The sequence below is a fragment of the Gopherus evgoodei genome, chromosome 24 (assembly GCF_007399415.2).
Source record: "Gopherus evgoodei ecotype Sinaloan lineage chromosome 24, rGopEvg1_v1.p, whole genome shotgun sequence".
NCBI classification, from domain to species: Eukaryota; Metazoa; Chordata; order Testudines; family Testudinidae; genus Gopherus; species Gopherus evgoodei.
Genome location: NC_044345.1, coordinates 10,718,614 through 10,733,121, shown reverse-complemented (window position 1 = coordinate 10,733,121; position 14,508 = coordinate 10,718,614). Strand labels below are relative to the sequence as shown.

General features: G+C 48.1%; 1 pseudogene; it reads right to left on the bottom strand.

The window, feature by feature from the left end:
- LOC115639629 overlaps nucleotides 1–13,589 on the bottom strand; it is a 34,030-nt pseudogene extending 20,441 nt beyond the window's left edge.
- Nucleotides 13,590–14,508: the final 919 nt, after the last annotated feature.

Sequence of the window (14,508 nt, the reverse complement as noted above, 5' to 3'; positions counted from 1 at the left end):
CCTTTTCTGCAGAATGCATATATGGCTAGGGTGACCAGATGTCCCGATTTTATAGGGATAGTCCTGATTTTTGGGTCTTTTTCTTATATAGGCTCCTATTATCCCCCACCTCGTCCTGATTTTTCACATTTGCTATCTGGTCACCCTATATATGGCTAGCAGCAGCCCTAGACTCTCTCCTGTCCTGAAAAAGACGACTCTCTGTTTGCAAACCCTATCTTCCCTGATATCCAAGGACAAGGATTTTCTAGGGAAATGAGAATGTCAGCTTGGGCAGCTTTAGCAAGGGGTCCATTGTTATATGGAGGTCGCAGTACCTGGGCCTGCTGAGCAGTGATGATGCGTCTGCTGGTGAGTTCCTGCAGCACAATGGGAATGTTGTTCTCTATGACATAGACCATATCGGGTCGGAAGTGCTCACTCAGCTTCCTCAGCTGCCAAGGGCTATAGTGATCCATGTGTTTCCTGAAGGCTTTGACTTCACCTGTGGAGAAGACCAGCACTTAGACACCGTGGCGCATACTGACTGGCATGGACCCATGCCCATTCTATGATCTCTAATCCCAGAGCTCAGGTCCTCTGGCTGTGGGGGCTGAGCTCTACTGCTTGGTCCATAATGAGATGTCACAGTGGGTGATTCAGTAGGGGAGCTACACAGATACTCTCCTCCCAGCTTTTGCCCATATTAGACTATCTGATGTATAAAAAAGCTTAGAAGTGGCTCGTAGCTAAGGCTGTAGTTTGTACAGCACCTAGCACAATGGTCTGGGGATCCATGACTGGGGCTCCTAGGTGCTGCAGTAATACAGATAACGAATAAGGCTAATATTTTGTCACGGAGGTCACAGAAGTCATGGAATCTATGACTTCCAAAGACTTCTGTGACTTCAGCCCCAGAGCTGCAGGGTCCCGCTGCCTCCTGCCCTATGGTAGCGGCCGGGAGCTGAGAGGTACCCCCACCCCCTGAGGCAGCAGTGCCCCCAAGCCAGGGTTATCCTGCAGCTCACTGCCCGCTACGGCAGCAGGGGTCCCTGGAAGCTCCCGGCCGCTACCATAGGGCAGGAGGATGCCAGCAGCTCCCCTCCACCGCCGTGCTGCCATGGGGCAGGGGCATCCCAGAACCACCATAGGGCAAAGGCATCCCGGCAGCTCCCCACTGCCGCCGTGGGACAGGGGGGATTCCCACAGCTCCCCACCACTGGGGAAGGGACAGGGAGACCCTGAAGCTCCCTTCAACCACAGGGGAACCCTCGATCTCTGAGCCCCAGCAGGTGGTGGGAGCCTCAGAGTTCCCAGCCACCCCACAGCTGCTCAGTCCCTTCTCATTTTATCATGGATATTGTTAGTAAAAGTCATTGACAAGTCACAGGCTTTCGTGAATTCTTCTTTATTGCCTGTGACCTGTCCGTGACTTTTACCAATAATATCCATGACAAAATCTTAGCCTTAATAATAAATAATACTCATAGTTGCCCCAACCAGATATTCTGAAATCAACATGAGATCAGCTACTGAGCACCAAACTCCCTTCTGCCCCCTGGTTTTTCACAAAGGCATCCCTCCCCCATGCCCCACGTAAAAAGATGTGTCTTGCAGTGGAGGGCCCCTCACAGGGAGTGTTCAGCTGCCAGCCTCCTCTCTTTTAAACCAAGGGGGACCAGCTCAGGTGTCTCTGCCTATAACCGCTCTGCCAATCTGGTACAAGGAGAAAGGGGGTCCCTCAAGCAGCAAGGTCCCAATCCCACCTAGGAGTTCACACATCAGATCCAGCACCTTCCATTATTCAACCACAAACCAATCAGTAGCCAGAACAGATCAGACCACGAATAAAACATGCTGCCACCGAGGAGCATCACCTAAGAGATGGACTGCTGCATTCTGCACCCTTCGGCATAGTTCCTTAGGAGGAAGCGCTGTAAGGAATGGGGCAGGGCAGGGCTATGGCAGTAGGGCTGAGCTCTACTGCAGAAGCAGCACCACTTCGTTCATGATTCATAGATTCCAAGGCCAGACGGGACCACTGTGATGATCCAGTCTGCCCTCCGGTACGATGCAGGCCACAGAATTCCCCCAAGTAATTCTTAGGGCAGAAAAACATCCAGTCTTCATTTACAAACTGTCAGTGGTGGAGAATCCACCACAGCTCATGGTAAGTTGTTCCAGTGGGTAATTACTCTCACTGTTAAAATGCTCATCTTATTACCAGTCTGAATGTGTCCAGCTTCAACTTACAGCCATTGGATCCTGTTAGACCTTTCTGTGCTAGACTGAAGAGCCCATTATTAAATATCTGCTCCCCATGTAGATACTTATAGACTGTGATGAAGTCACCCCTTCACCTTCCTTTTGTTAAACTAAATACACCTCTACCCCAATATAACGCTGTCCTCGGGAGCCAAAAAATCTTATATTATAGATGAAACTGCGTTATATCGAACTTGCTTTGATCCGCCTGAGTGCGCAGCCCCGCCCCCCCGGAGCACTGTTTTACTGTGTTATATCTGAATTTGTGTTAAATCGGGTCACGTTATATCAGGGTAGAGGTGTAAATTAAGCTCCTTGAGTAAATCACTCTCAGACCTACAAATCAATTTTCCCTCTCTTGGGATTGACACCTCCTCAATTATTGGGAGTGGACCACATCTACCCTGACTGAATTGGCGTTCAACACTGGTTCTCCACTTGTAAGGTAACTCCCTTCTCTTCATGTGCCAATATATATTTATGCCTCTATCTGTAATTTTCACTGCATGCATCTGAAGAAGTGGGGTTTTTTACCCACGAAACTTATGCCCAAATAAATCTGTTAGTCTTTAAGGTGCCACCAGACTCCTCGTTGTTTTTGTGGATACAGACTAACAAGGCTACCCCTCTGATACTTTACTATCAGACCTGTTTTCTAATCCTGTAATCATTCTCATGACTCTTCTCTGAATCCTCTCAAATTTATCAACATCCTTCCTGAATTGTGGACAGCAGACCTGGACACAGGAATCCAGCACTGGTCATGCCAATACCATCTACAGAGATAAAATAACCTCTCTCCTCCTACTCGAGATTCTCCTGTTTATGCATCCCAGGATCGCATTAGCCCTTTGTGCCACACCATCACGCTGAGAGCTCGTGTTCAGCTGATTATCTGCCATAATCCTCCAAATCATTTTCAGAGTCACTGCTTCCCCGGGAATAGTCCCTCACCCTGTAAGTACAACCTACATTCTTTGTTCCTATATGTATTCATTTAGCCATGTTAAAAGGCATATTGTTTGCTTGCACCAAGCCTACCATGCTGTGTCCTCTTCATTATTTACCACTCCCCCAGGTTTTGTGTCATCTACAAACTTTATCAATGATAATTTTATATTTTCTTCCAGGTCATTGATAAAACTGTCAGCGTAGGGCCAAGAACTGATCCCTGAGGGACCCCACTAGAAACACAGCAGCTGGATGATTACCCACTTACAACCGCATGCTGAGACCTGTAAGTTAGCCAGCTTTTAAGCCATTAACTGTGTGCCATGTTAATTTTCTATCTTTCTAGTTTTTTAATCAAAATATCATGAGGTAGCAAGTCAAACCCTTACAGAAGTCTAATTATATTACATCACCACTATTACCTTTATCAACCAAACTTGTAATCTCATCAAAAAAGGTATCAATTTAGGTTGACAGGATCTCTTTCGCATAAACCCATGTTGATTGATATTAATTATATTACTTTCCTTTAATTCTTGATTAATAAAGAGATAGGCCCATCAGTTACACTCACCTTCAGTCACCCCAGGCCTTTGTTTGGAAGCCATTTTATTCCCTCTGCGCCGTTGTCTCTCTGGAAAGTTTACAGAGAGGAAAACGTATATCAGACAGAGGCAGGGAGATCATTTCGCTCTACAGCTGAGACAGTCTCACATATTGTTCTTAGTGTTTTACGTCTTTGGAGAAATCTATGAAGACAGTTGATGCCCTCCATAAAGGGCTCCTGTCTCTGAATAAATACCCCTAAGCATCTATCTCGGGATTCTCCTTCACAAACCTCAGAGAGCTCTATGAAGCTCTACAAATCACAGTATTGCTAACCCCAAATGTTCAAAACCTATAAGATTGGCTCAGACGTGATGGAATTAAAAAAAGATAACATCATGGGGTTTGGTCTGCCTGTGGGTTGCTGACCGTCTCCCACCATCCCCACCGGGTGTGACAGGCAACTCTCACACTTAGGCAGTTTCAGCCGCAGAGGTGATGGAGCTGGAATGTGCCAGAACAGCATTCTGGCACTTTTGCCGCATGGAGGCTGCCATTTTGCTTGCACAGTGGCATCCTCCGCACAACATGTCCTTGCACTCAACACACATGCAAGGTCACGCTGCATGGAGGGTGCCATTTTGTGGAGGAAAATAGCACCTTCCACACAGCGTGACCTCACACCTGCATGTGGGGTCACCCCGGTGGGGACATTCTGGTGCCATACAGTCCATTCGGGATACAGCACTAGCTTTCAGCTGCTGCTGCAGGAGCTCTCGTTAAAGGATCCACCCACAACTGAGACTCCATTGTGCTGGGCACTGCACAAACACATGGTACGAAACAGGGTACGTCTGCACTGCAGCAGGAGGTGTAATGTCCAGCTTAGATAGACCTACATGTGCTAGCCCTGAGCGAGCTAGTGCACTAAAACTAGAAGTGCAACCAGTGAGTGGTAACACAGGTTGGCCATCTGAGTACATCCTGTCTGAGCCCTGCGGTATGTTCCTGGGTAGCTCGCCTGTGCCCCTGCAGCTACACTGCTGTTTTTAGCATGCTAGCTCAATCAAAGCTAGTGGAGGTACTTCTCACAATCCAGTGCTAAGCACCGTGATGTGGGAGCCGGAATTTAGACCCACCAGACTCGTCTCCAGGCCCCCAGACAGCCATTAGATGGGAATAACTTTTAATCCTAGTTGTGCAGGGTAGGAATCAAACCGGAAACCTGCAGGTGAAAGGCTCCATAGTGTTTGACCAATGAGTCAACCAGTACCTGTTGGGGCCAATGTGTTTGCCACCTTCTGGCAAAATAACTTTGTTAAATCAATGTGGGTTCTGACTGCACTGGGGTTTGAGTGGAGAACTGTGGCCTACAGAATGCTTTACATTAAATGGTCCATCCTAAATAGAACGTTTCCATTCCCTGTCATTCCCTTTCATTTGCTCTAAATCAATGGTCAAATCTATCCAAGTGTCACCCCATGCACTTCCCTGGGCTCATGTAACCCAGTGATGAGTGTGTATCTCATGTTCCCACTGTGCTGATCTGCAAAGGATACGAGGTGTTACAGGCCCCAGCTGCAACACTTTGGACCTGTACTTGGTCATGCTTTTAGCTCTGGATGTCCCTGGTTCAGTCCTTGGTGTGTTGGCTAACATAGCGACCATCACGCTTACACCAGGGGAGGACGAAGTTCCTGGTACCTGTGATCATCTCTGTTGTGAACAAGTGAAAACTGGGCCTGGTTTCCCCTGCCACAGCTGTGTACACGTGTATAGTGTGTGCAAATACTTCCCAGGTGTATGTGTCATAAGACAACTCTGAGTTGATAGGATTTGCAGTCATTGTGCACGGGTGTTAGAGATATACACAGAAAAAGGCAAAGGAGAAATAGGTTTATTGTTGCCCTGCAGCCCAGGAGCAGGAAGCCCCAGCACAAGGGATGCTCCAGGGCAGGCTGGGGCAGAATGGCATGTGGGACGTATGTGGAGAAAAAAGCACACAGGGGCCATTGCAACCATGGTGCAACTTAAAGCAGCACCTCAGGGCTACCTTAACCTATCCTGGGGACCCAACCTGCTCTTGTTAGCCTGAAAACCACCTCCACTCTGTCCTGGTGCCAATGCTGGCAGCAGCCCTGGGCTAAATGCTCCTTGTTATCCTAAATTCCTTTCTAGCCCACATGGCTGGTGTCATCTCTCACCCTGGCTTTGCCCCAGTTTAACTCTGTTCTCTCCAGTGATGTTACCCCTGATTTACATCAGTGGGGAAGCAAGCCCAGTAGTTTGCTCTTTTCCCACCATTTCTCCTTTTCCTGCAGTTTCTCACTCTGCACTTGGACCTTCTGCTTCCCCTTTGCCATCTCCTCCTGCAGTGCATCTGCACAGTTCTAGGGGTGAATCTCTCTGTCTCTGAGAAAACGCCCAGAGCTCAGGACTTTGGGGGGAATCATGTTTTGTTTTCCAAATGGTAAAGAAAAACCCCGGGGGCTAGATCGTCCCAGTTTGTGCCATAGGGCATGGAAAGATGATTTGCATGGGGGGTTGCCCGTTGTAACCTGCTCTCCCCACACAGATTTTCTCTGCCCTTCAGGAGCCAGGCCCTGTGTGCATGTGAACTGGCTCAGCAGGTGACAGTCTGGGGGGCCAACTCAGAGCAACCAAAATGAAAAACACTCTCAGGGTTGTTCAGATCACTCTGCAGACTCTTCAGACTTCATGGGACACGGGCAAAGTGAGCCCTGGCATCAACAGGTGCAATTCACCTGGATTTCAGTGCAGCTCCACCTGTGTACATCAGGGCTGGGTATAGTCCTGGTCCCGTCCCCTTCAGAGAGCCCTCAGGGGGCTGACTCAGGCCTGTTTTCTGACCTCTTTTGCTGAGTTCATGTAAATATTTCAGACTTCTTGGCAGAGATTGGGAAAGCCCTGCTGCAGCCTCACAGACTGCACTGCCTCCTCCCACCCAGCCTCTCACATTCACTTTCAATCTGCCTCCCACCCGGAAAGCTGTGCTTCAGGGAGATTCTTCCCTCTCACCCACCCACCCCCCGCCAAATCTCAGCTCCCCAGCTCTCCTCTGTGGAGGAGGGAGATGGAAAGATCCCAGGGAAAGCCTGTCACTTACCTTGCAGGCTATGGGAAGAAGCACCATCTGCAGCCCCCTCCCAGACGTGTCCCCCGGTTCTGCATGTGTCAGGGCAGCTCAGTGCCGAAGTGAAGCCCTGCTTCTGATTTCTTATCTGCATGCCGCTCCCTGGGTCCAAGGGTCACTGTACTGTATTCATGGTTTTAAACATGGTTCAGGGTTCCAAGTACATAGACCTCAGCCTGCCTAGTCCCCTGGCAAACCCACCATTAAAAATCTTAATAACCTTTTATTAAGGATATAGAACAAGAAGGAAAACAATTAGCATTCGCAATGTAAAGTATTAAATCAGTTTTTCATTTTAACACTAACCCTTGATTCCTTATCTGGAGAAAGTCTTTAACAGGAACCCTCCCTTCCTTTCCCTTCCTACCCACCCCCCTATGTAGCTGGCTCTTAGATAGTATGAAAAATTGTATTTACTGTCCTTTGGGGGAAAATGCGGGGAAATTGGTTGAGATGGGCTGCAGCTGTCAGTGTTGCTGCTGTTGTTACAGTCTAATCCCATTCCTCAGAGTACAAGACAAACACACACAAGCACACACAGGCGATGGATCACTCGATGATCACCTATTCTGTGCATTCCTCTGGGGCACCTGGCATTGGTCACTGCCAGAAGACAGGGTACTGGGCGAGATGGACCTGTGGTCTGACCCAGTATGGCCGTTCTTATGTTCTAAAAGAAGAAAGAAGAGAACAGCAAAGCTAGAAAGGGCAGCGTCTGTTTCTGGAGTTGACTGTCACTTGCAGCCTCACTGTTGGAGAAACACAGGCCCAGCCCATGGTCCAATCAGCCACCCTGAGACCTGCCAAACTTGTGCCAGAATCAGGCTGTTTAGGGCAGTGCTTTTAGTTGCCTCTCTAGTCACGGACTTACACAATAGTTGCAAAATATAGTCTTGGACAGCTAAGCCAGCCGCTTATTAGATTGAAGGCAATAGGAGAGTACAGGTCTGTCTCATCTTACGTGCATTTAACATGCACGAATTCAGCTTTGTGCGGTCAGCAAAAACAAAACAAAAAAAAAGAGAAAAATAACAATTTAATACTGTACCTGTAGAGCGGGCGATTCCGCCCACCATTACACTCAATGAAATTTTGACAATACGCGATTTTCACTTTACGCGCTGACTGCGGAACGTAACCCCAACATAAGATGCGACAGACCTGCATGATGCAGTGTTTATCCCACACTGGCATAAAAGGGGTTAATAGAGCCCTAAGGAGGCTGTGTGGGAAGCAGCCAATAGAAGAGAGGCTGCGAGGAGCGGCCAATCAGGGCCCAGCAGGCTCACATAAAAAGGGCTGCAGGGCAAGAGGTAGTCAGTTGCTGCTGGGAGTGAAAACTGTGTCCCTGGAGGGCTGAGAGACCTGTAACTACCTTGGACAGTGCAGTTGCTAGCAGGGACCAGGAGAGTGGGAGGGAGCTCTTGGCCGGCTGCTGGGACCGAGCAGCTGAGGGATCTAAGGTAAGTGAAAAGAAGGTGCTGATGAAGTGGCTCAGGGAAATAGAGAAGTTAAAGAGGTGTAGCAGGAGGCTGCTATTTACAGGGTCCCTGAGCTGGGACTTGGTGTAGTGGTCCCCCGGTCCTCACCACTGGGGAAGTGGCTCGACAGTAGGGCTGTGATATGCACACCTCCCCTGGAAGGGGGGAACATGGAGGGCGAGCTAGCGAGAGGGCTGAGTTGAGAAGAGGGTGCTGTGATTCCAGAAGCCAAGAGAGAGGCCACAGGCAGAAGCAGAAACAGAGTGATGGTGTGCAGACCATGGAGGGCAGTATTGGCCTTGAGCTAATCCCCAGAGGGCCAGAAGAAGGCACCAGTCCAGCGGCGAGGGCTGCACCCCATGACAGAGAGTGGTAGAAAAAAATAAGGTGGGAAAGACACATGGAGAAGGATGGGCAGGTGTCTGAGTGTAAGAGACAAAAATCTCACCTCCCAAGGGGTATTTGGGATTTAGCCAAGCTGATGAAAGTGGCAATGTCATTTGGGTCCCTCTCTCTGGCTTGATCCAACCAGAACATCTCTCAGGGGCAGGATGACAAAGACCCAGTGGTGTCACAGTGGATCCGAAGAAGGGTTAGTGTGGCAGCCATAATGATGAAGCTCTCTCCTTCTAGTCTACCCATCTCCTGGTCAGCAATTGCAGTGAGAGAGCCTGCAGCCATTTTCCCCCCACACAGCCATGGTTTTGTCTTTTAAAGACCCCAGAAGAGAGCTTTGGGTGAAATAGCCCATCTCTTCATTATTTTATCCACCAATTAGACCTAATTTACAACACATCAATTTTGGTCCATTGATTTGCATTCCCCCTCATCTCTTGTTTGCCAAGCATGATCTCAACACAGGCCTTGAGTTATAACAGGAGGCCTTTTTGGTTTGGACTAATTCAGTCCTTCTGTCTCCTTTTTTACCTTTTTCCATCAATATTAATTGTTACAGATTTCTGTGACCATTTTATGAACTTTCACTCGCTTCTCACAACTTGGGTAAAGGTGTAGGCTCAGTCACTACAACACCACTCCCCCAATCTTTGTGTCACCAACAAATTTTATCAGCGATGGTTTTATATTTTCTTCCTGGTCATTGATAACATTGTTAAGTAGCTAGGGCCAGGAACCAACCCCTGGGAGAGCCGACTAGAAACACATCAACTTGATTATGATTCCCCATGTAAAATTAAATGTTGAGATCTGTCAGTTAGCCAGTTTTTAATCCATATAATGTGTGCCATATCAATTTTGTGTCATTCTAGTTTCTTAATCAAAATGTTGCATGATACCAAGTCAAATGCTATACAGAAGTCTAAGTATATTACTTCAATACTATTACTTTTATCAACCAAACTTGTAATATTATCAAAAAAGATATCAAGTTAGTTTGCAAGATCTATTTTGCATAGACCCATGTTGATTGACATTAATTATATTGACCTCCTTTAATTCTTTATTAATCAAGTCCTAGATCAGCTGCTTCCTTATCTTGCCCAGGCCTGTAAGTACCCACATTGTCCTGTTTACTCTTTTTAGACATTAACACAGTTAATCACATAACACCATGACAAACTAACAGTAGTAAAATTGATTAAAACAGTTCAAACCACAGCTGAATTACAGACCTTCAGGAAAAGGAGACATGATGGGGAGGAGCCAGACAAACTTTCATGTCCCAGGTTGTGTTTGGGATTTAGCCTGAGCCAGTGGAGGTGGTGATGTCATCTGGTTCCCTGTCTCTGGCCCGCTCTGGTGAGGACATCTCTCAGGATTTTGATGAAGGTTCAGGGTCCCAGGAGACAGTTGTGGCCACAGCCATGATGGTGAATCTCACTTCAGTAGCCAATTTTTCTCTTTAAAGACAAAGCTTTTGGACTCCAAAAGGGAATGATGGGTGGAATAGTCCAGCCTGTCATTATTTTGTCTACCATTTAGGCCTACTTTCCAACACATCCATTTTGGTTCATTGATTTTTTTTTGGTTCACAGTTAGGGTAAATGTGTAGGCCCAGTTATCACTACCTAATTGACACCCCTTTGAGAACAGTGTCATTAGGAGGGAATAAGGTCCCTGCTTGTCCCAGCCGGTAAACACCCAGTCTCCTCAGCACCCAGGCATCAGGCACCTTTTCTGGACATCCCAGGGGTGTTCGTGAACATGCCTCTGTGGTTGGCCAGAGCCTGCAGAGTGAGGATAGAGAACCCTTTGCAGTCAACATATTCACTTGCTTCTTCTTTGCGTCCCACTCAGCTTTCACAGCAGGGTTAAGCACCATTACATTGATTACAGTGGTCTTTAAAATGAACCTTCAGACCTTCTCTGTTTCAAGGTTTTTCAAATGTTTTTCCATCACTGGAGAAACATTGTTCTAAGCCAGGTTTACTCTCTGGTAACTGCTATCCCCCATGGACATGACTCTGCTATTAGTCTGGTGCTCCACCATATTACTAAAGGACCTTGACCACAGAGACAGGGACTATCTGTCTTCTACAAACAGTCTCTGCATACAGAACTATCAGATTTCTGTCAGATTCATTTCTGAGTCACCCTGTGTGGCTGCTGTGGGAGAACGGCTCCACCGCAGACACTTGTGTTTCATTACAGGATTCATCATTAATTATTACTTGGTAAGCACTGACAGTGCCTTACAAACCACAGAGAACCAGTTCCTGCCACGAGAAGCTAACAATCTATAGTAGGAAGCAGTGCTGGCCTACTAGTGACCAAATTCCTGTCCTTGCAGAACAAACGGGTATTGAGGAGGAATTTAAATAAGTGATATTTAGAATCAGAGGGTAGCCGTGTTAGTCTGGATCTGTAAAAGCAGCAAAGAATCCTGTGGCACCTTATAGACTAACAGACGTTTTGGAGCATGAGCTTTCGTGGGTGAATACCCACTTCCTCAGATGCATCTGAGGAAGTGGGTATTCACCCACGAAAGCTCATGCTCCAAAACGTCTGTTAGTCTATAAGGTGCCACAGGATTCTTTGCTGATATTTAGAAGGTGACATCTGTCCACTAGGGCTGGCCCAAGAGCTCCCACTCTTGTCAGACAGGTCCCCAACCTCCTGTTCAATTTACTTCAGCTAGGGTGGATGAAGGGCTGGAAGTCTCCCCATCCCATTCCCAGTGCCTTCACACACCTCCTCATCACACCTCCTCCCCAAACAAGGAAGAGAAATTGACCCACAGGTTTGCATAGACACAGGGGATGTTTAGAACGGGCAAAAGAACAGAGTGTGTGTGTGTGTGTGTGTGTGTGTGTGTGTGTGTGTGTGTGTGTGTGTGTGTGTGTGTGTGTGTGTGTGTGTGTGTGTGGGCATTTTAGAATCATAGAATATCAGGGTTGGAAAAGACCTCAAGACATCATCTACTCCAACCCCCTGCTCAAAGCAGGACCATTCCCCTGCTAAACCATCTCAGCCAGGGCTTTGTCAAGCCTGACCTTAAACACCTCTGAGGAAGGAGATTCCACCACCTCCCTAGGTAACCCATTCCAGTGCTTCCCCACCCTCCTAGGGAAAACGTTTTTCCCAATATCCAAGCTAAACCTCCCTCCTGGAATTGACACCTCCTCATCTATTGTTGGCAGTGGACTACATCCACTCTGATCGAATTGGCCCCGTCACCACTGGTTCTCCACTTGTGAGTTACTCCCTTCTCTTCATGTGTCAGTATATAGTGCCTGCATCCATAACTTTCACTCCATACATCTGAAGAAGTGGGGGTTTTTACCCACAAAAGCTTATGCCCAAATAAATCTGTTAGTCTTTAAGGTGCCACCGGTCTCCTTGTTGTTTCCGTTCACTGTCTCCTACCTGTCACATTCTCTCTCTCTCTCTCTCTCTCTCCCCCCCTTTATTTCTCTGCACCCCTTTGTTTCCACATGGCCAGGACTCGACAGATTCCCTCCTGTTCCCAGTAGTCTCCTCCCTAGGTTGCCATTTGTCTCAGTTTTCTCCTTTGAGGTAACTGTCCTCAGAAATCTGGCTGGGCACTCAGTATACAGAGCCAGCTGTCTGGTGTGATGGGACATCCCAGCTGTGCTGGATTTGTGTACCGTAGAGATGGCAGCCCTACCCCTTCCTCTAGGTCTCTCTCCTGAATCTCTTTTCTCCTCACCCCTCCCAATTCCCTGCTTCCCCTCAAGTTTCATCTCCAGTTTCCTAGCCACAGAGCCAGGGTACAACCATCTTCCCTGAAGGAGGCCTGGCTTCACTCCCTTTGAAACAATGGGTAGCAGTGGCCATCTTCACTAAGGACAACCTCATTGCCCCAGGCAAAACCTGGAACACCTAACACCTAGGGGATCCTGTGGCTTCAGACTCACTGAAAGTAATGGGAGAGTGTGGCCATTTTGAATTAGTGCAAAAATCCACAACCAATCTGCAGGAGACAGTCAGAAGCTCAATCACCAAATATCATCAGCTGTGAAACTCTGCCTGCCTCATCCTCTTTGTTGGGTGTGATTTGTTATCATCTTAATGGTTTATTAAGATATGTGTGATGTTTCCTAATAATTAGTTTGTAAGGATATGGCAGCAATCCAAGATGGAGTCTGTATTGACATCTTGTAAACTCCATCTTATGACCCTTTTGTGCCCTGTCATCCTGGTTTAGTTATGACTGGATTAAACTCTTTTTTTCCCCACCATTGGGCAATCTCAAGAACATTTTGCCTCTGACTTTTTCCCGCCTTTCCCCATCTTTTACAGGGGGAGGGATAGCTCAGTGGTTTGAGCATTGGCCTGCTAAACCCAAGATTGTGAGATCAATCCTTGAGGAGGCCATTTAGGGAATGGGGGTAAAAATCTGTCTGGGGATTGGTCCTGCTTTGAGCAGCAGGTTAGACTAGATGACCTTCTGAGGTCCCTTCCAATCCTAATCTTCTACGACCATACCATGTTTTCCTGCCACAGACTGCATAAAAACTGTAACCACAGACAAGTGGCGCAGTCCATCCTAGTGGCTGTGGATGTGTGGTTCAGGTATTTGAGGCATCAGTGCATCATCGGAGAACACCACCCTTTCCTGAAGTGAAGAGAAGGCAGAAGTATTCCACCTTACCTGAAGACGCCAGCACCAGAGGGTTCTCGGTCTGCTTCCTCCATCCCTGATCGACTTCGAGGGACTCTAGTGTTCCTCCTCCACGGGTTCCAATTACCCAAAGAGTGCAGGTCCTGGACTTCACTGCTGCCACAGACATGCTGGGATATAGTGAGGTACAATCAGGGTTCTCTTAGTTGGGGTTTTATACATTTAATTGCCATGGTGGATTATGTATTTGGGCCTGAGCTTTATGCTGCTTGGTAAAGCTGCTGTATTACTGGTTTGTGTTTTCTATAGTTACAGTTGTTCACATTTACCCCTTCCCTTATTCGTAATGTATCCCTCAATACACTTACCTGCTTCTGCTCTTCTGAGTAAAAGGGACTTGTTTGACATCCTGATACCTACACCATTATACATACAGCGTTATCTTGGCTCCCGTTTGAGATAACACCTTCCCCCACCCGGACCGCAGATCTGGTCACCCTGGAGCGGGGAGCAGAGCTGCAGTTGCTTTTCCAGGAAGGCAGAGGAAGCTGGGAGGACCCCTCCTTGGAGAGGGGGAAGGAAGTTGGGAGAAGAGGGCTGCCCTTGCTCTTCCTAGAGATGTGCGGCTGGCCTGGCTGGATCAGCTGTGCTTCACTGTGCGAAGAACCATGCCCATCAGCCCCTGGCTCAGGGCCACACCCCTCTCGCTGGATGTCCTGCCAACTCTGTTCTGCCCCCATGAGTGGCTCTCTGCTGCCAGATCTCTGAGGAAAATCCCTTTCCAAATCCCTGCTTCTCCAATGCCCAGCAGAGTTGTGCTGGGAGGCACGGGGACCCCTGTGCTGCCCTGGGAGCACCAAGGACACCAGACGCTCCCTCCCCTGGGCTATGGAGATGAGCCTGCCTGGCCTACTGGAAGGAAGGCACATACATGGACAGCTACCACCCTCTACAGTCATGAAGAGCAGCCTGCAAAGAGGTACAGGCAGGACCGGCTCTAGAGTTCTCGCCGCCCCAAGCAGCGCACCGAATTGCCGCTATGGACGGCGGGGGCAGTTCTTGTGCCCTTAGGGTGGCAGGCGCATTTC